Below are 7,838 nucleotides of genomic sequence, written 5' to 3'. Positions count from 1 at the left end.
GACATATACATATGTGCATAAAGTGTGTCATGAATTAACTAAGAATTTACTGTCCAGAAATCCATGGTAGCAAAAGTTGGATGTCTTTGATTCCATAAGCATGACTTTATTTTTCAGGCAATCTCTTTATTGTCCTTACAAAGACAGGGTTAAAATGCTGCTGTGTTATTCTTACAAGCTGCAACTGGACTTAGTCTCAATTGACTTTCCCTGTTTCGTGCTTCCCTTGGAAAAATTTTACTCCCTCTGATGCTTCCTGCAATCAAATCATCAAATCAGCCAGCTCTGGAGAAATAAGGAAAACACGTTGTCCTGTTCTTAATCCTAAATGAACATTTTTCATCTTATAAATTGGATACAATTGAAGCTAAAAAGGATGCAAGGCTTTGTGAAAGTTTTGAGTGATCGAGATAGAATGTGACCTCAGCTATAATTACAGCATTGTTAAATTGAGACTATAATTTAAGAATTTAACCTTTATATTTAAAATGTGAGGGTTTTGTATAACTGCAAGAATACATAAACAATGATGACATTCTAAAGAGGAAAGAAATGGAAAGTAAACGACACTGCTGTCTCTCCTATTATATTTAGGTACTCTGGCAGAGGAGGACAAATTTAGCTCTAGGATTCCTTACAACACAGGCATGATACACCAAGATCTTGTGACCAGACCTGCTCTTTAATCTGCGATGCTGGTTACAGCAGAATTTATAATCAGATGAGGGTTTGATGGACTGACAGTAACCTCTCTGCTCCCATTTTTATCTTCATGATTGCTTATTTATTACAGGAGCATGATATTTATTCTTAATTATATGCTAATCATAATTACTAAGGAAATTGCTGGTTAGCCTGTCTGGCATTAGGGGATCAAAAGGAAGCCCATGATGGAAACAGAAACATTTCATTAGAAAACAAAAGGAATCAGAATGGAGCACAGTTTGATATCATCATGATTTGGTTCTGACAAATTATTATTAATAACTCGACTAAAATTTTTCACTGTAGATATACAAAGCTGGGTTGTACAACATGTAGATCGGGGGTTCCTACATCTGTGTCCCACGGTGGACAGAGATAGAAGGTGCTACCTAACCCCCGGGCCAGGCCTCAGACGGTTCTGCAGCTTCTGCCCTCTTGCCTCTCTGCTTTTATTTCCTGCCCCTTTCAGTCTCTGGCACACTTTTTCCATGTTCTCTCATGGAACATTCTGGTGGGAATACAATTCCATGTACTACTTCTTGGGATATTTACATTTATATTTACTTTATCTCTAATTGGAAAATTAGAGGTTTGAATTCCTGTTTAATTTTGAGCATGACTTTTTTTTTTTTTTTTTTTTTTTTAAAGTAAGGGGCATAACTATCCCAGTGCCTCTAAAAATAGACTGTTGCCTACTTTCCTTCTGGCAAAGTGAGTTCTGGATCTAAACTGAAAGATGTTGTGGAAGGAATAAGAACACGCCTGCCTAGTTGGTTGTGGCAGAGAACAGAGAGAGGTTTGGAGAAGATTAGGAAACATTTTCCTTTTAGGGTCCTGTAAGGTTAAATGACCCTTAAAACGGGTCCACAAGAGATAATCGAGACGCACCCACAAAGACTATGGCAATGCAAAAAGAACCTTTAAAATGAAGTGCAGTGAAGTAGTTTGCAATCATTTTGCGTAACTCTGAGAGACCTCTCATATAGTCTAATAAGAATCTGATTGCTGGGGAAATTTAGGTAACAGAATAAAAATTGAACTTTCTCCCACAGATAACTTATAAGAAGTAGCTAGAAAACAATATGTTGAAACAAATAAAAGCTGATCAAGTTCAACAGCATAGACGTTCTGCCCTTAACAGAACCAAGGAATCATTTGGAGTACTTGGAAACTGATCCTCTCCTAGACCTCAGATAATAAGTTGCAATTAATGTGGTTCTCTCTAATTTTGGGGTAGCAGTGTCACTAACCATTTATCCTGTGATCATTTGGGCATTAGAACTAGCTTGAGGGAGTGTGGAGCAGAGGTTTATAGAAAAACAAAGCTTATTACATATGAAGTACCTGGAAATTTGAAGGAAAGAGTCAATTATGTATAATTCACTAAACAAGAGATAAGAAGAAATCACATATATTTGCAGAAGGTCCCCAGTAATATATATTTCACAGTCATAACACTGTGGTAGCCAGAAAGAAGGTACTCTTGGAGCAATGAAATGTGCTGGAATGATGTAGATTGAACATGAAAAACAAAGATTTTTAGAAATTTAATGCACTATGTAATGTCCTCCTATGGGCCCAGTATAGCCATTTTTAAAGGTAACACTGTAATAGAGAAAGAGTTTATTTGGGGAACAAACCATGTATCTCCAGTTTTTATGTCAGGTTACTGTCAGGTTAAGTAGTAGAATAGTACACCAAACCATGCCTCAGTTCTTTCGCCTATTAGATGTGCTCTTTGGTAGGATGACAAAGTCACAACCATGATGGGGACAGTAGCACCCACCTTGCTGGATTGCTGTGAGCCTGAGGAGTTGACAGGCATGACTGTACTGCACAAATACCAAGCAAGCTTCTAGTGAAGACAGGGCCAGATGCACTGCTTTAGCTGAACCAAGCTGGAACACCACCACCTTGTAGCCCACACTGCATTCTTCTGAAACTCAGCAATTCCCAAGTTGGTTTGGCACTAGAAGGTTATCTTACCAAGGAACAGAGTGTGTGGGAAAGTGAGGAGTGCACAGTCCCAGGACCCGTATGTGGCAGTGGTCTGGTTTCTTGGATATGCTGCTTGTAACATCTTGTCACATGAAAAAAACATACACGCACGCACACACACACACACAACAAACCACCAATAATTACTTTTCTGGAGGTATTTTGCATTAAATGAATTTAATTAGTTTCTTTAAAATTATTTTTTACATGGGGACTTTAGTTTATGGGAACAGTAATCCATTAACTGCTCTGATCACTTGATTTTTCTTTTATAGTATACTGTGTTATGGTCACCAACCCCTTCTCCTTCTCTCTCAGTTTTTGTGGTGCTGGGATGCAGCCCAGGGCCTCATGGATGCTAGATAAGTGTCCCAAGCCAATAAACCTTTTCTCTTCATATGAAAACTTTTTCAGATCTTGGCTTCAAAAGTGATGAAAAAGAAAATTTATTTGCATTTACTTTATGATTTATTAAGTTAAAACAAAAAATCAGCAAACTAAGAAAAGAAAATTAAACTTATTTTTTATTTAATCGAGTTAACAAGACTACTTTAAAAAATGCTAATGATTATATACTATGGGATTTTAAAGAAAAATTTAGTTGCAGATGGATACAATACCTTTATTTTATTGATTTATTATTATATGGTGCTGAGGATCAAACCCAGTACTTCACATGTGCTAGGCAAGTGCTCTACCCCTGAGCTATAACCCCAGTCCCTGTACTGTGCATTTTTAAACAGTATTGAACAAAATACAAGTGACTCTTTTCGGTTGGCTTGCAGAGCCAGTCCCTCAAGTGCGTTTAATGTCTTTAACTCAGTTCTCTGTATTTTATACCTTGGGATGTGTCTTTCCTATTGTGACAAGTTTGTGAATTCTCATGTCATCTTGATTCATGCCATGTGAATTTTTGTGTAAGTTTGTTTACAAACATCAATCTGCTCAAATTTACGTGAGAATCCTGGTTCCCTCTTCCTACCATGTGAACAGGTTCAGACCCACACTGTCTTTTTAATTATTAGCTCTGACCTTGTTGGTTAGCACATGCATTTTGAGTGTGAGGAAAAAGCCATTAATCTTCTAAAGCCCTGATCATGGTGTTTGCACACATCCTTCTGGCGTCCATGGAAAGGTGTCCTGGTTGCAGGTGGATTGGGATGTTAGTCTGTTGCGGTGAAGACTGAGAATGTGTGGTGCCGATGTTTTCATGTAATAACCAGTGGGTTATATGAAATGCTGTTGTGACCATCACTTTACAATAAAATAGGCAAAGTAAAATTTTTATGTCACATTTGATTTTTGAAATAAGATGGGAAGAGCCAGGTTTAAGAAAAGCAAGAGACAGAATTGTCCTTGATTTTACCCAAATCATTAAAAATAGCATGTCCTTAGTTTTAAGTATTTATTTTATTTATTTAAAATTTTTTTTTAGTTATAGATGATCACAATATCTTTATTTTATTTTTATGTGGTGCTGAGGATTGAACCCAGTGCCTCACACACTTTAGGCGAGTGCTCTACCTCTGAGCCACAACCCCAGCTCCTTAAGCATTTATTTTATATATCCTTTGTTTGTACTTCTACCCAGAACCCTTTGTAGGACTCCTATAATCACTTATGCTTATTCCAGGTGACAAAGTCTTTGTCTTATTGGCATAGTTTTGAGCATTGCATTCTTGGCAATTGACAGCTTCCTTGAAGAGCTACCAGGTACTAAATGTGTACACATGTTATATTATACTTATCAGTGGGAAAAGTCTTGACCTTTTTTTTTTTTTTCAAGAAAGGGTAAAAGATGAAAAGACAGCATGAAATTGATAAGAGAATATAAACTGAGTCAGTAGAAATAACAGCTAAAGGAAAAATAACATAAAGGAAAAAAAGAAAGAAAAAAAAACCCACTCAGGTTCCGGGGAATTATTTTAGGTTACAATAGACAATATAATTTAGTGAAAAAGAAAAATAGGGAGGAAAGTCCTGAAGAAAAAATGGGAAAAAATAGCAGGAAGGTATATTTCAGGTAAAACAAGAATAATGAAAAAAAGCAAAACAAGATTTATTTTAAAATTCAAGAGAAGAGTCAAAACACAAGGATAACTGATCTCAAAAACATACAGGGAAAGATCCACAAAAGCAAAAAACATTAAAAAGAATTTTACAGCTTATTACACTTCCATTCAGATCATTTCTATTTTTGAAAAATGGCTCCAATCAGATGACCAATTACAACAATGTTTCTAGGGTATAATTTAGACCATAGAGTTTATGTGTTTAACCTAATGCCATAGGAACGGGAAAGGAAACCATTAAAGACATCATCTAGGGTAGAGGCCCAGTCAAGAGAATGTACGTGAAGGAAACTTTCTTATTACAACACCAGCTGTCCCGAAGGCTTCCTAGGACGTAATTGTGATTAAACAGCACCCTGCTGCGGGGCAGAGTTATAGCCAATAACAACGTATTGACATTTATACGGTTGCGATGCTCTGGCCTGCACTTGGGTAACCCGTGGCCTGGTGATCGCCAAGCAGTGCACCTTCACCACGCGCCAGGAAAAAAAAAAAATGGCAGGGTTGATTAAATACAGTGAGATGTTAATATAAAATAATAAAGTTAAGTATCTCATATAAGGTTGTTCCTGACAATTTGTTTTCCTCATTGAGTCGGTGAATGCAATTTATGGAAAAATAGCCCTTCGTATTATTTCCCCAAAGTTAGGTACCATGAATAATTAGTCTTTACTAAGCAGTTATTAAAGCTTCACTCGCATTGTAAATCAGTTGAAAATGAGGGGCAATAAGAGAAAGCCATTAGCTTTTGAGAGAATGCTATTCTTGTGCATTTTAAACTCTAGGTCACGGGGTTTTGTGTTATTGTAATGTATTAGATCATGCTGTTGGATTTATTTAAACCTCCTCTTAAACATTTTTCACCCTCTTCAATGCTTGAGACTGTGAAAAGTTGCATATTTACTTACACTTCTACTAAGTTCTCCTCCAAATCAGGTACTTCTCTCCCACTTTTATTTTGTGATAATAAAGGTACTAATGGATGCTTTCACCGATGGCCCCCTACTTAAGGAAAATGAAAACTAAAAACGATCCTGGTTCTTTAAAAGTTTATCCCTGTGGCACCATCGTGTAAGCATACATATGGGACAGTAAAAATGGAAGACGACACATTAAATGACATTATTATAAAATGCAATACTCTTGGAATGATCCCTTATTAAATTAGGCTCTATGATCTGAGATGAATTTCCCCGATCCCTAATCCATCACTGGAGAAATATTAAAAGATAGGTCTCAACTGGTATTAGAATCGCACTCAGTCTCTACTTTCATTATTTTGAATTAGGGTGCTACCGGGGGAAAGCCTCTTAATGAGAATTAGAGTGATTCACTGGCCTTCTTTTGGATTTTGACAAGTAAAATATTAACTCTTCAGTCACAGCTGTCTGAATTAAAATACTTGGCAGCCGCAGATGCACAAATTAAATTGGCCTTTATGTTTCCATATTGCTGACCTCCTTAGAGGCAAAACATCAAACCCAACAATAACAAAAAAGTCACAGTGTGTCATTTCTTGGAAGAAAATGTATTTATTGAAGTTTTATATTTGCTTCAGCTTTAACATATAATTGAACAACTCTAGGACATTTCAAACTGGAGTTTTGTTTTAATTATAACTTAAATAACTTCAGCTACGCATCAGTTATTCTAAGCCATTAACTAGGTGTTAAAACAATCAGGGGAGTTTTGGGGGGTTTCTTACCTGTTTAAATCCCATTAATCAGGTCTCTGAGCTGAATTCAGAGTAAATATAGTGAATTCAGCATCAATTAGTTTAGAACAAAAGTTACCTTGGAAATTCACACAAAAATTCCTTCCTCTCTTTAATCAAGAAATTGATTGAATTAAAGATGCAAAATTAGCAGCATACAAAGAAAGACCTGGTTGTTGTTCTCCTAAATATGGCATTCTGATTTGGAATCTATCTTATAACCTAACAAAAGATAAATAAAGCCTAGTTTTTTTCTTAAAATCATGGCCATGCATATCTGTTTCTTACTCCATGGAGTTAGTGGTTTGAGTAAATACTCAATATAGTTAGTAATTTATAGAGTAACTCAAATAATGATGAAAAATATCTGGCCTGTCATCAAGTACTGATTTCTGATCCCACTCCCTTTCTGTGGTCACTATAACATCATCTTCCACTCCTTTCTAATTACTACTCATTGATCTGAACTTGTGATTGGTTGAACAATGATTTGAGATAGACACTGATAAATGAATCTTACCCATCTTGCTTTATACATCCAATAGTTCGATGAACTCAGGGACATGTGTTATTGAATATGAGTCTCCCTAAAACTGTGGAACTAAAAAAAAAAAGGGATTAGGAAAACACATCCCCAACATCCCCACCTCCCAACGAGGTTCAGTTTATGAGCGAAACACTCCCCTAAGTTGTGAAAGCCCTTAGCATTATTTCAACTAATTCCAGAGGCAATCTGATGTTTACATGCCTGATAGAATCATGTTTGTATATCTTTGGACATGTGTGGACCAAATGCTAAATTTGGAGCTTCTAATACATTTTGTTGTGTAAGTATGCACACTTTTAGGTAGATAAAACACTCAGAGACCCAATATTACCTCATTTCCATGGCAAGGATGCTAGGCATGACACTATGCAACGGAATTCAATGTCATTAACTTATTTCGCAAAAGACTTAGGATTTGGCCAGATAGAGGAAAACTTCTTATTGACTTTTTAGAGATTGTATTTTAGTTCACCTTATTTTCATATTAATTACTTTCACTATAATTTTTCACACAAGCTTTTCACAAGGTAGTATGCATTTCTATAGTGAGGACAAATTACAGTAGACTAAGACACTTAATATTTTACTATTTATAGTCTCTTCTTGAACAAAATAAGCTAATCCAACAGTATCCTGGATATAATTCTAAATATGCATTAGTGATAAATGTGTTCTTCAAACAGACTATTCTTAAATTTATAGAAGGAAAAAATAAATTTTATGGTGGAAGATACAAAGTATAAATTATATGTACATACAGTTATTTGAGATTGTGTATCTTCCCATAAACCTATAAGCTATT

The sequence above is a fragment of the Callospermophilus lateralis genome, chromosome 10 (assembly GCF_048772815.1).
Source record: "Callospermophilus lateralis isolate mCalLat2 chromosome 10, mCalLat2.hap1, whole genome shotgun sequence".
NCBI classification, from domain to species: domain Eukaryota; kingdom Metazoa; phylum Chordata; class Mammalia; order Rodentia; family Sciuridae; genus Callospermophilus; species Callospermophilus lateralis.
This window is presented reverse-complemented; position numbering follows the sequence as displayed.